Below are 15,351 nucleotides of genomic sequence, written 5' to 3'. Positions count from 1 at the left end.
TAGAACATACATGCCTTTTAAACATTAATACTTGATTTATGAGTAACGCCTGACCTGTGTCACCCACACAAGTGACCAACAGCCAGCAGGCCCTGTAATCCTACGGAGAGGCACCACAAGAAGCAATATGGAACCACTGGGGTGGTTAAAGCAAAGGTGAAACACGATTAGGTTTACAGTTTGGATAGGTCTCTCTGAAGCCAGATGGAAGATAGAATAAAGGTGAAAAGAAGGGCTGAGCGAGCTGTTGTAAAACTCAAGCAAGATAGCGGATGCACACCTTTAGCACACCTTCAGCAACAGAAGTATGAGCATTCCGGCCAAACACTTCCATACTTTGGCTCCATTAACCCCCACACTGTCAATGGAGTACCTTGAAAGATTCAAGCAAGGTGAGCTAGCTGACCAAGATAACTTTTTGCTTTTCATGTCTCTCTGATTTTGAGAAGGCCTTATTACCCCGCCTAATAAAGCAGAAAATCAGCTATCAAAGATGTACTCATGGGGCGCCTGGGTGGCTCAGTCGGTTAAGCCGCCGACTTCGGCTCAGGTCATGATCTCGCGGTCCGTGAGTTCGAGCCCCGCGTCGGGCTCTGTGCTGACAGCTCAGAGCCTGGAGCCTGTTTCAGATTCTGTGTCTCCCTCTCTCTGACCCTCCCCCGTTCATGCTCTGTCTCTCTCTGTCTCAAAAATAAATAAACGTTAAAAAAAATTTTTTTTAAATAAAAAAAAAAGATGTACTCATAGTTAGATTAAGGAGTTCGATCACCCTCAAAAACAAGAATTGGAAATCCAAATGGAATTTGTAGGTACGAGGTTTATGTGCACTCGAAAAAAAGTTAGCCTCTGATTTTCCACCAAAACTACTTAGTTCTATTAAAATACGATCATACTGTCAGATGGAAAAACATCAACTTCTCTAGAAACAGAAATCACTTACACAGGGCAAATCACCCTAAGATGTCTTTTACTATAATCGCTCTTGCCCCAAGGCCCTGCCACCACAGGATTGTCACTTTTGACTCACGAACGAGCTTTATAGAACTGCCAGATGAAAGACACATTTAGTTGTACATGACATATTATTGCCTGAGATGCACCAAAATTCCATCTTTGGGGGCACAGAAGAATCAAACAGTATATTAAACTGGTTAAAAGATAACATGTCTAGGGAAAACACTTTATGAATCAATGACCCTCGTGGCACTGGGCAGGTTATGTAGTACCTCAGCTTGCGCAACCCATAGAATTAGGTGATAGAGTGTTCCTGTATCATAAAGTTGCTATGAAATGAAACGGGACTCACGCAAAATCCATAACCCAGCGCCTGGGGGAGAGGAAGTGAGGATGTGCCGCTGAATGTGAAGGTGGTAATGACAGGTGATCGTGCACATCACGGTCAGGGTGCAAATCTACCACCTGTTTCTTCGTGTGTGTGTTTTGTTTTTGTTTTTGTTTTGTTTTGTTTTAGAAAATGGTCCCTAATTGGCCAAACCAATAATTCTTTAGGCTGCAGAGTTAGCCTATCTCCCTCCCAGTAAGTACACCAAAAACAGATTAAAAACCCCAAACGACCCCCAATTCAAAAGAGTCCCTCGGAGAAAGACAGATACCATATGTGTTCACTCTTATGTGGATCCTGAGAAACTTAACAGAAACCCATGGGGTGGGGAAGGAAAAAAAAGAGGTTAGAGTAGAAGAGAGCCAAAGCATAAGAGACTCTTAAAAACTGAGAACAAACTGAAGGTTGATGCGGGGTGGGAGGGAGGGGAGGGTGGGTGATGGGTATTGAGGAGGGCACCTTTTGGGAGGAGCACTGGGTGTTGTATGGAAACCAATTTGACAACAAATTTCATATACTGAAGAAAAAAAAACGAAAACAAAAACAAAAACAAAAGAGTCCCTCAGTAGAAGGAGGCCTTAGGAAAAGGAGAGGGAGATGCTGGTGGGGAGAACACGCAAGGACGGTTACAGAGGCAGTTGAAAAATAATAGGAAAACAGCCTTGCTTACACTTTGCTACTTTTAGGATCAGAGATTTCTGAAGATTTTCTGAGCTTCTCACAAATAAAGCATTATCTTCAGAAGGCATTCAAGGTCTCAGACAAAAGAATTCACAAGATTTAGCTCATGATCAATTTAGAATAAGTAAGTTCTGGCTACTGATCATTACTGGAAGAGAAAATGAGATTTTAAGGATGATTGTCTAGCTGGTTATTGTTTCTGAGAAGGAGGGAGATGAAAAGACCTGGAGAGATACAAAGAGGAAAACAAGCAATGTGAATTCCAGAAGGAAATTTTAATACGGAGCAAAGAGTCATAACATAACCCAACAGGCAAAACAGCTGATTAGGTGCTAATTGTGTCAAATTAACTACTCACAGCTCACAGATTAAACTCAAATGACACATATTCCTAAGGCTATTTATGGACAACTAAATCATCTAAGAGAAAGATTCACAAATTGCTTACACCAGAATAGAAAATCTTACAAACCTTGATGCCAAATTTCATGCTCACACTCAATATAATTTTAGAAATTTCAGAAATAACAGATTGCAACAACAAACGTGTTCGCTCCCAGCAAGTGAAATCCTGTTACTTCAACTGGCTAAGACAGTGACATGGCAGTTTGAAATTTGCTTAGTGGGAGACTCAGGATTAAAGTGGAATTGATAAGCAAGACAATGATTTTCCTACAGAGGTATACCTCAACTGATTTCTTTTCTTCCCCAGGAATCGGCCATGCCGAGCACTTTAAGAAAGGTATAGGAGCTATGAGACCAGCCGCTTCTATAATATCTTGCTAATCAAAGACTTTTCTCGGAATCCCGCTTCCCACAGGCTTCAAAACTAGAAAAAAAAATGTACTTAAAAGTTTATTTTTTGTATTTAAAATCTGACTGCTTTCTAGTCTCCATTCCATAGCAAGAAATCCACCAACAGACTTACACCCTCTCCCCCAGTCGTGGTCCTGCGCGCAGAATGGCTGAGTGCCTGTTATATATCCTTATCACCCAGCTTTGGAACAACGAAATTAGAGTTTGATATTTAACAGTTTGGCGACTTTGACTTTGTCCATCTACTTAAGGACCAACTGAAGTGGCAAGTTTTCACGTCAAGATTCATGACTCATTTAACGTAAGTACATCGACAATGAAAATTTCCACTGTGTTGTTTTCCAATGCATTTATATCAGAAACGATGCCAGCACCACAAAAATAAATACATTTGTATCTGCCATAATTGGTACCAATGAATATTTGAGGTGTGTGATTGACAGAGACGACTGAACAAGAGCCTTAGAAAAGTCCATTTCAAACTATATGAGATATTTTTGAATTGCTTTGTTATAAAAAACTATTATTCAAGATTGTATTAACCTCCCCAAACAGAATACCAAGAACAAAATTTTAAATACCAACTCTTGTCACTGAATATGATTCATCCTTGTTTCATTTGAATTTGGGTACTCCTAATAAGACACATCAAGATTTCTCCATCTTTACCGCAGGCAGATTAACTCTAACTGAAGGCACATGGGGTGCACGTACATGGGCGCTGAGATGCTGGAGGTATTTTCCCATCAAACAATCTCATTTGGCAGTTTTCTTCTTCCACACACAAAGGGAAAAACCAACAACTTAAACATTAATTTCAGGGACTCACCCACATAATCAACGTCCCATTGCGCAGAGAGGACATTTTTCCAGACGATGGGCAGATCCACGTTCCACGTTCCGAGAGGCAGCGAGACAGGAAGGGTGGGCAGAAAAGAGAAGAAAAATTAGGAATAATTCAAAAGCTGGCGGCAACTTACCCCCATACTAAGCATGATAATTAGAGTTCTCTCCTTTCCTGAAAACTGCCCACTGCCAAGATACTGCGGATTAAGGGGAAAGTTGCTGTAGAAAAACAAGGTAGATAATTCATGAGAGAGCCAAAGGGATCTCTCATTAACATTTTCATTTAGCAGTTGCAAATAAGAGAAAACACATGCAAGCCACTTTTGAATATGTAATAGATGTTTCCAGAAGGAGACTATGAAAAGAGCTGTATGAACATATAGGGACATAAAAATAATGAAAGCAAGCCTGAACTAGGATGGGGAGGGGAGGATGGCTGCAAGGCAAAGACTCAGCAGACTCAAAATCACCATCAGAAAACCCAGTAAAATTATTTACACATCCCAACAAGCCCTTGACTAAAATCATTCTAATTCTATATTCTCAAGGAATATCAATTATAACCCGTTTCAGATGTGCTACAGGTCAGAGTCAGAGAATAGAATTTGGATTTTTCAAAGAAAGGACCAAGGAAATAAGTTATTTATTTCCTTTTATAAAGGCGCAGAAAAAATTTGTACGTGGCATAAAAACTTCTAGTACACATTGTTTTTCAACCCTACAAGCCATGATGGTTGCTTTATTAGGGAAGAAAATTTACAGTATTAAATCACATAAAACGTATTTTCAAGTAGATGGAGCCCCCCGTTGCTGAGTCTTCATTGAAAACAGCTCATGTGTCACAGGCTTTCCACATGAGCAGTCACTTTGGAAAACCAGGCCGGGCCAAGGTCATGCTAGAGGAATTCTGTGATCCTGGGGTATGCTGGGGCCTTCCACTACTAATCCATTCCATCACCAGCTACCGTTAACTCAAAAGAATTGAAAGCAAGGACTCAGAGCGTTATTTGTACACCCACATTCACAGAAATACTGTACGCAATAGCCAAAGAGTGGAAGCAACCCAGATGTGCACTGGCGCACGAACGGAGACACAAGACGCGATATACCGCATGTGACGGAATGCTGTTCACCTTTAAAGAAGGAAATTCCAACACGTGTCACAACCTGGAAGAACCCTGAGGACATCATGCTTAATAAAACAGGCCAGACAGAAGAAGACAAATATTGCATGATTCCACTTACACGAGGTACTTAGAGGAGTGAAGTTCGTAGAGACAGAAAGAAAGTACTAGGCACGGGGGGCGGGGGGTGATGGAGAAGTTGAGAGTTGTTGTTCAATGAGAAGACAAAGAGTGTTTTGCTGGTTGGTTGTACGCCAATGTGAATGTGTGTAATACTACTGAATTGCACACTTAAAAATGGTTAAGGTGGCAGGAGCACCTGGGTAGTTTGGTCGGTTAAGCGGCCAACACCAGCTCAGGTCATGATCTCGCGGTCCGTGATGTTCAAGCCTCACCACGTAGGGCTCTGTGCTGAGAGCTCAGGGCCTAGAGCCTGCTTCGGATTCTGGGTCTCCCTCTTTCTCTGCCCCCCCACCGCCTGCTCATACTATCTCCCAAAAATAAACATTAAAAAAAAATTTTAATGGTTAAGAGGGTCAATTTTAGGTGATACGTAATTTACTACAATTCAAAACAAAAAAGCCAGTGTTAGAATGGTACTTTGGAACTACTTGGCTGCTCTTGCTAGATCCAGTCTCCAAAGGAAAGAAGGAAGACAAGCGTGTAAGTCAACACTCAGTGTAGAGTGTTAAAAAGACTGTAATCTGTAATAGAACAAAGGCGGCCTAGCATGAATTCAAGAAATTTGGTCTTCCTCTCAGCAGATGATAGGATGACAGTTGTCACGTAAAGGGCTGTGGTCTTCTCGGAGTTATAGCAGAAATCATGACAGATAGGCCTGTGAAGAACAGAGATGAGCCAGTCCGTCAGCACATAGCCCCCTCCCTTCCTATGCAAGTCTAAGACACTTTGAAAAGAGTCCATGCAAGGTCTTCCTAGCATTCTTAATATATTTTAAAAGTTTAGTAATTGGCTCATGGATAGTGTGTGTTTAATCTCCTCTCACTGGTCCTGGTAGTGAATGGTGAATTCTTCTCGTTGTAGACATGCGCACTTTAATAGTACCGACCAAAGGGTCTAACGGATCCTCTCGCATACATAAACCATTTTTGTTTGCTAAAGAATCAGAAAAGAGAATATAATGGTGCATCCCTGAGTCACTATAACAGAAGTAAGCTTAAATATCTGTTTTGCATCACTTTCTGCCCATGATTTCTGTCACCGGCCCTCCGTGAACATGGGTTGACCTTGCAATGAGGGAAGACAACTTGCATAGGGAAGTCCTTAGGGAGTCGAAGTACGGTACGGTCTTTGAAGGAACTGGATGATCTTGAGAAAGCCACTAAACACCTTTCTCCTTGAGTGGAAATCACAGTTGTGATGATTTTCTCATAGTTATGGTACAGATCAAACAAAATGATGATTGAAAAAGACCTTTGGGAAATACAAATCTGTGGAAATTTGGCAGTGGTGGGAGTGGGGGGCGGGGAGGCTTTGGGATGTCCCTACTTGTGGTCTGCCTCTTGGCAGGAAGGCTCAGTTCTTTCCCAGAAGGTGAGGAATGTCCATATAAGACAGTATAGGCTTCAGTCTCAACTTAACTTTTCAACCTTATTTTCCATTATCTGGCAGTCACCCTATTGACTTATTTCCAACCAAACGAAGGCCCATGAGTCTAGAGTCATGGTTCTTATAGTCCGGGATCCCTGGGAGTTCCCTAAGACTTTTCTAGGAGGCTGATGAGATCAAAACCTTTTTCCTACTCATACCAAGATATTATTGGTCTTTTCACTCTCAATCTCTCAGGAGTGAACAGTGGAAGTTTCCAGAAGCTACAGGATGTATATCACACCCTCAGTTTCTCATACCGGAACAAACATAAGAATCCATTCTCTTCTTAAGCCAGACATTAAAGAGATTGCCGTGGCACTCTTAACCCTAAATTATTTTTGTTTTGGAAAATATAGTTAACGGTCATGAAAATATTTATGTTAACATGGAATGGACTTTTATTGTTATTTTTAAGTGAATTAAAAGTATTTAAAAATGTCTTCGTTGTCATTTCTTACACACATTATTATTTTTAAAGTCCATTTATTCATTCATTCATCCATGTTCAGTAATCTCTGCACCTAACATGGGGCTCAAACTCGCAACCCTAAGATCAAGAGTAGCATTCTCTTCTGACTGAGCCAGCCAGGTGCCCCTCAGTTTTCATTTCTAATGCAATACATGCCTATAGATACAACACATATAAATAGAAGTTCATTGCATTTGTCAATTACTTTAAAGGAAGTACAGAGGTCCTGAGATGGAAATATTTGAGAACCGCTGTGTCTAGAGCAGACAGCAGGAGGGCGAATAATATAAGGCAGGCTGAAGAAGGATACAGGAGCAGATCAAGAAGCAGGAACATACTCCAGTGGCCACGTGACGGATTCTAGTCTTCACGTCAGAGCAATGTCAGGCTATTCCATACATGTAGGAGGTGGCAATTAATGTCCCTTTCTCTGTATGTGATAGTTGTACAGAGTTACTCATGGTTCAATTTACTTTTCCACCCTATAACGATTTGCTATAAAAAATGGATTCTTAAAGCTCCATCAGAAAGCTACATCACCCTAGGGCCGCTTGGGTGGCTTGGTAGGTTGGGCGTCCGGTCCAGTAGGTTGGGCGTCAGCTCAGGTCATGATCTCACTGCCCGTGAGTTCGGGCCCCACGTCGGGCTCTGTGCTGACAGCTCAGAGCCTGGAGTCTGCTTCCAATTCTGTGGCTCCCTCTCTCTCTGCTCCTTTCTGACTCGTGCTCTGTCTCTCTCTCTCTCTTTCTCTCAAAAGTAAATAAACGTTAAAAAAAAATTTTTTTTAAAGAAAGTTCCATCACCCTATAATCAATCTCCAGGTTGCTTTCTAACGTCTTTTCTTTCTTTAAGTTTATTTCTTTATTTTGAGAGACAGAGAGAGAGAGTACAAGCAGGGGAGGGGCAGAGAGAGAGAGAGGTTCCCAAGCCGACCCCACACGCTATTAGTGTGGAGCCCGACGGAGGGCTTGAACCCATGAACAGTGAGATCATGACCTGAGCCGAAATCAAGAGTCAGATGCTTAACCCACTGAGCCACCCAGGCGGCCTGGGGCTGCTTTCTAAAAGAATAACTTCCCCTACACGGTCAGATGCAGTGTTTTCACCATGCTCACCACTTAAAACCAACTGTATGGTTAATCTGGAAGCGGGAAGTGTTTATAGATGAGCTTACTTTTATCTCCCAATAATCAGTAGGTAGCCCACATTCCAGTGGAGCCAGACTCTGGGGCAGAACTCCCATTCTGGCCATGTGCCCTGGGGTGGAAGGAAATGGCCCTTCCTCACATGGGGAGGCCCTCTTGTTCGACTTGGAACCATCTCTGCTCAGCCTCCTGGGCTCTTTTACCCCTCTCCCCTCCGAAGCTGTTGTGAACTGTATCCATGTCAAGTCCCTTCTGCATTCCCTCCACTCTTAGGAAATAACCTCCCTTCTCTCTTCACTGAGAAGCTACAGGCAGGAAGTTATGGAGTCATTAGCCATGCGCCATGACTATAAAATTTATGAGTTGTAACTTGAGTGTCGGCAGGATAAAAATAATTATCTTAACATGCAGTTTCCAGGAATAAATAGCAACTAAAAGCATGATTCTGATTTTCAATAACAAGAAAATAATTGTATATTAGTGAAGTCAGTGAGAAAAGACAGATCTAAGCCATGTCAAGGCAAGGGAATGTGTATGAAGAGGGACTATGGAACGTAGCCAGGAGACAAGGCTTGTTACAGCAAAAAATGTTATCAAAGTACATTCTCCAGGGACGTCTGTTAGAACAGCATGACTAAGGAGACAGCCTGTACCTTAAAGGGAGCAACAGATAAGGCGTTGGAACCTCCATCGAGACTAGGGCAACAGAAGGGTGCCTGAGTGGCTCAGTGGGTTGAGCGTCTGACTTTGGCTCAGGTCATGATCTCATGGTTTGTGAGTTCAAACCTGGCATGAAGCTCTGGGCACGGACAGTGCAGGCATGCTTGGGATTTTCTCTCTCTCTCTCTCTCTCTCTCTCTCTCTCTCTCCGCCCCTCCCCCACCCATGCTTACTCTCTCTCAAAAGAAATAAATAAACTTTTTTTTTTTTTTTTTTGAAGAGTGGGGCAGTAAAGCACCAAGACCGGGGGGCAGATCTTTAAAATTGCTAGCCATCTAAGCACAACATGCATGGGATTAAACTTTGCAGGGTATCTAGTTGCAAAAAATATTTAAAGGTGCTTCTTTTTTTTGTTTTCATTTTTTTTTCTTTTTTTGGAGGGGTTGTAAAGAAGGAGGGAACCTATGATTTCACAGACACAGTCTGTCTTTTTTGAATCGACTTTGGTTTGGGTGAGTCACTCGGCCTGCGTAAGCCTTGATTTTGCTCTCTCTTAACATCACACACTGCAGAGGTGTGGCAAAGGCCAGGAATGAAGACACCACCAGCTCTTAGAGCAGAATGCTCGGCACATAGTAGGCGCTCAGCAAAGGGCAGCTCTTTTTTTCTCTGGCTCTTTCCCTTTTTTCTTACTTTCTCAGCTGGCATCCCAGATAGCTATGATGCATATGTATACACATAGATGTTTTTTAACAGACAAAAAAATAGAAAGAGAGCAAATGTGTATATATTGTGAAGACGGATGCTGGTAATGAATATATTAAAAATACAATCCTGTATCCGTGGATATCTGACACCGGATGTGGTAACTGAATAGGTGTAGATCCTGTAACTTCTTTAACATTAACGTTTGTCTAGAATCTTGCTGAGATTTCATTTACCCTCCTCTTCTGAAGGCTTCTCCTTACTCCATTTTTGCCAAAGACAACCCCTTTTCTGTGCTACGGAATCCCTTCCTCCATGGGGCAAAATCCATTTCTGCCTGGGATGTCCTGGTTCTCTGACCTCCAGTTCTCCTCCAGCGTCTCACCCGTTCCTTTGAGGGGGTCCCTCTGGTTTTCTTTACCTGGGTTTTCGCCTTCCCCACACTACCCTTCCCTATCCTCTGATCTATATGTGGCTTCTTTTTTCCTTCCAGGCATGGGTAAGCTTATAGGTCTTTGAGGAGGGTTATAGGCATCGTGGTCACTTGGTTGCCTTGCATAGAAATACTATGACAGATCCCTTTCCTCACCCCATCCTCTCCTCACGTCAGTTTTTATACCTACAGCTCCCGTGAAGCCCGCTGATGCGGCTCTGCCTCAAGTCCTCTGTGTATGTGTCTCCTCCTCCCTCTCTCTCATCACTTTCCACCGCTCAACATTTGCCTGACCCCCAAAGCCTTACTTTCCCTTCAAGTCCAAGGTGAACATCACCTCTCCTGGGAAACCTTCCTGCTCTCCCTGTCAGAATTAACCGCTCCTCTTTGGTGTTTCCCCATAACCGGGGTGGCCACTTAAAAATGCACATAAAATGTTTTATTGTGCAATAATTTCATACCTAGTGTAAGCTATGAGGCATAATAATAAAATGCACATCTGTGAGCCTAGCACCTATCTTAATAAGAAGAATATTATCAATATCATTGCATCTACAATTCAATCCTCCTGCCCCCCGCCCCCCCACATAGGTTTTCCTAAAGGATGCTGTTCAGTTTTCCATGGAAAACTTGAGCCTTAGAAAAATGGTATTATATCATTCAACCTTCTGCAACTTTTTTTTTCATCAACTGTGTTAAAGATTCTTCCACGTGGTTGGTTGACACCTGTAGTTCATTCGCTTTTGTGGCCGTATAATATCTCATTTTGTGACTATGCCATAATTTACTTATCCAGTCTCCTGTGCATAGATATTTGTGTCGTTTCCAATTTCTTGCTAATATGGATATTTTGAAACATTTTATACTGTGTATGTGGGACAATTTTTCAATGGTTTCTTGAGATAGTCAATATCTTATTCATTCAATATTAAATTAATAAGATGATATGCAGAAATACTACGCTGGCAGTGTATATATCTTTATAACATAATGCATAATTGTTTTCCCGTATTGTTGCGTCAGATTACCCACTCCCCCCAATGTATAAGATTTGATATTTTCATAAAATTGTCTTTTGAAACTCATCACTATCACACTTTATACCATGCTTGGTGGTATATAAATACTCATCTCCCTATGAGATGATAAATATCATATTTTATTCTTGTTTATCCCCATGGCCTGCATCAGTTATAAAAAATACTTCTAAAAATGATAAATGAATACCAAACTGGAATAAATACAACAACCTGTATTTGATTTGAGTTACAAGACTTTTGCTTTTTTTTTTTTTTAAGTATATTTACTTATTTTGAGAGAGAGAGAGAGAAGGCATGAGTCGGGGGCGGGGGGACAGAGAGAGAGGAAGAGAGAGAATCCTCGCATCTTTGCCAGCAGAGCCCGACGTGGGGCTCACACTCATGAACCATGAGATCACGACCTGAGCTGAAATCAATGTCGTACACTTAACCCACTGAGCCACCCGGGCGCCCCGACTTTCTGCTTTTTAATGCAAACACCATGGAAAGGTTATGGTATTATCAATCGTTTGCACAAAACGATTAATCCAATCAGATTGCTTTCCTATTAGCTCAGCAGAACTAAGAAAATGATGGTTTCATTTGAGAAAGAGAGAAGGTACTACATTTGAAGCAAGAAATACATTTTGGAAAGAAGAGCCTAAAGAGTGTGACTCAGGATGTGGACACTAGAGCCCAGAGAGATGAGCACTAGGAGATAAATAAGGGGTTCGGGAAGGGAATCACAAAACACTTCATACTCAGCCAAAGATTTTCACCTGAGGTTCTCCATGTGGCTTCCTGACCCAAACTCTCACAACTGATGCTAATATTTCCAAAAAAAAAAAAAAAAAAATTAACGTTTTTATATTTCAAGAGACAGAGAGGGGCAGGGCACGAGCAGGGGAGGGGCAGAGAGAGAGGGAGACACAGAATCCGAAGCAGGCTCCAGGCTCTGAGCTGTCAGCACAGAGCCCAGCGCAGGGCTTGAACTTCAAAATTTTTTTATAATATAGATTGAATGTGGTCGTCTGGGCTAGCCTGGAAACCTAACCATAACTTTTAACATTTTCTCTCAGGGTAAAGAACTCAAAAATTCTGAACAACTACTGACAAACACACTTTTGGAAAAATGACTCATCTGTAAAATGGGGAATGCCTATATTCAGAAAGTAGGTCTCTGCCTTTTATCACTCCAATCTCTTCACCCCGAGGGCCAAAGAAGCCAGAGGCTAAAGAAAAGAAGCATTTCTGTGCTCTTAAAAACAAAACACACAACATCCATTAAACTACACTTTGATCACTGCTTGTCTTCCGCTTTGAAAATTCACTCAGAAAAGGAGTACCCAAACCTCCCCAAGTAGGAGATAGGCAGGCATTCCTTATGGGGTAAATGTAAGAAATTGAAAAGAAGCCACTGGCTCAAAAAAGAGGAAGACTATGTCAGCAGCATTACTCAACCTGTGTCTAAAGGGCACAAGAGACTCCTGAAACCCCCACGTGAAGGCAATTGACAATAAAAGGCTTCAAAACATCCCGAGGTCATTGACCTTGTCCTGCTCACATCTTTGATGCTGGCTTTCACATCATGTGCAAACTGATACTTTAGTAGGTCAATGCCTAAAAACAAATTCCTGAATTCAGTAGGTCTATTTGTGAACAGAGACGAGTCAATAAAAAGTGGGTAAGAACTACACCATAAATCTCAAGCCAGCAACCCCACACAGGCGCAATTCCGCCTGTCTCTACAACAACAAAACCATCCAACCATCAAAAAAGAAATGCATTTGGAACAGAACTCAGTGTTTTCAGCCCTGGTAGAATGCACATGCTCACCGCACTCTATTTGGTGTCAAGGGGATAGCCAATGCTTGCTGAAGTTACAGGGAAAGGTTTAATAGAGGTCTTTAAAATATTACTCTGATTAACTCTGACACCTCAACTGTTTCCGAAAATCCATGAACCGCTGTGCTTTAATTTTCGTCCTAGTTCACAATGCTGAGGCACTGTAGCGATTTGCATTTATTGACCACCTCCTATGTCACAAAATCTGGCTCTTGGGTATTAAGAGAGTTTGGGTTTGGGGGGGGGGGGTGGTGGGAAGCGCTAGGATGATGTTCGGGGGTTGACTCGGGTTAATTTTCTGTGAACGCAACACAATTGGATACGCAGCATTCACTCTCCTCCACGTCCAGCACCGTGAGGTGTAGCATGAGGAAATGATGCTTTTTCCCTCTGACATGTGTTTTTCAATTCTCAACTCTTTTTCCTCAATCTTGCTGAAATTATACTTCCGGTCGGAGGAATAACTTGATGGGTCAGGCACTTTCTCTCAAATCAACTCATTTCCAAGTAGGAAGTTAACTGCATTCCCATGGAAAGTCACCGGGGGTTCAGCCCAGCTGTTCCAGAGAGTATCATATGAGCAGCTCACAGTAAAGGCCACTTGCTACTTTCCAAGCCCTGCCTGGTGGACTTTCATCTTCCACTAGACTAACAGCTAGTCAGATGTAACCAACACTGACTTTCCACGGAGTCAGGAGAAAGCATTTTGAAAGATGGGCTACACGTTAGCTTGTGTTTATCCTATCAGTAGATTTCAATGGAAACTGCACGGAGAAAGCATCTTGCTAGGCTTTGGAAAGATTGTACTCAGAGTAATTTATTTATTCATTCATTCGCTCACTCCTTTAGTTAAAAACCACCTGCCTAGCCCCTCCTATGCCTGGAGTTGATCCCCCGCCCCTGGAGCGGCTCCCCCAGGGAGCTCTATCTTTTCTGCACATGCTCTGTCTGCTGACAGCCAGTTATCTGAAGAATGTGGCCAAGCAAATGGCAGAGGCTAACTAATGTTCAGAGGAGAAAACCGGAAGGAGGGAGTGATCCTGTTCTCATTCCTTGGCCATCGATGCTTCCCGCAGCCCGCTCTTGACCCCCCAAATTACAGCCTCCCTCCAGCCCACCTCACACTCCTTGGCCTCGTGTTCCCAGCCCTGGGATTCTCTGGCATAGCGGGACAAAAACCTACCCAGAACATCTTTAAATTTGTGAGGAGAGTTAGAAGAAGAGGGAAATAAAATGAGATTCCGGGTAACACGGTCAAGCAGGGGAAATGCTGAGCTGGTTCAGAAAAACAGTAGATTAACTGTCATCAGGCTAACATTACCAATTATCCAGAGACTTAAAGTGAGATTACTTGGGCTGATAACAATAATGCCATTCTTGTTAAAGAATTCTTTAGGACTTTTATATAGCAAAGTGCTATTTCCATTTCCTTGTGTCAAACTGTCTCGGTAACACTGACCCGTAAAAACTGTCACGGTACTTGTGCTGTGTTATCAGGTTTAAAAAACAAAAGGTTTTTAACCTATCATGACGCTTTAGGATCGTAGATTTGAAAGCTGAAGCAGCTGTAACTCCATCATAAAGATGAGTAAACTGTCATCCAGGGAAATTAAGTGACGATGAACCCACAATCTGGAAAATTACACCAATGTTTATTTTTCCTGAAACACATTTAGTTATCTCCTAACCGTATCGTAGGGAGAGCAAAGCTACACTTAAGGCAAAATAGGACATGAAGTCAGCTGAAATGCAAGAGTATATTCGTGTGCTAAAAGTACAGGACATAAAACAAAACATCATGATAGTTTTTTACTCAGGGAAAAGGTCTGACAACCGGGTCACATGTACAGCATTACTCATTGGTGCATTACCTAATTAATTTTCATCTTTCATATGCTTTTCAAATGGCTAAGAATAGCACAAATTACTCATCCCTTATAAATACAATGCAGACGATGTTGCAACATGATAATATTCCCCGGAATTCATAAATTTTGTGGCAGAAAAGTATCTAAGTCATCCCGCCTTTTAAAAAATAAGATCTTGGGGCGCCTGGGTGGTGCAGTCGGTTAAGCGTCCGACTTCAGCCAGGTCACGATCTCGCGGTCTGTGAGTTCGAGCCCCGCGTCGGGCTCTGGGCTGATGGCTCGGAGCCTGGAGCCTGTTTCCGATTGTGTGTCTCCCTCTCTCTCTGCCCCTCCCCCGTTCATGCTCTGTCTCTCTCTGTCCCAAAAATAAATAAAAAACGTTGAAAAAAAAAAAAAAAGATCTTATGTGTTTCCAATATCTAACCATAAGAGAAAAAGCAAAGAGCCTCCTGAGAAAGGACCCAGGTCAAGGGAGAAAATAACCAAGGGGCAAATCTTGGCCCGAGGCCAGTGTGGACGCGACAGGAAATGCAAAACCTTCCAGCTGCCCCTCTAACTTCCCGTCCTCTTGTGCCATTAGACTTCCCCACTCACAGTCGTGGTAATCTTTCTATATCTAACCCCCTCATATTACGCTTTGGCATAAAATCCTGCCTTGTTTCCCCAGGAAGCCTATCTGATAAATTCCACAATTTCATAAGCTTACAAGTTGGGTATACTTGCTCAGATTTACCATGTACCAAGCATTGTATAGGAAAACACAGAAGTTGTAACAGACTCGGAGTGC

Source organism: Panthera leo, chromosome D3 (genome assembly GCF_018350215.1).
Source record: "Panthera leo isolate Ple1 chromosome D3, P.leo_Ple1_pat1.1, whole genome shotgun sequence".
Classification (NCBI taxonomy): Eukaryota; Metazoa; Chordata; class Mammalia; order Carnivora; family Felidae; genus Panthera; species Panthera leo.
Note: the sequence above shows the minus strand (reverse complement) of the source record.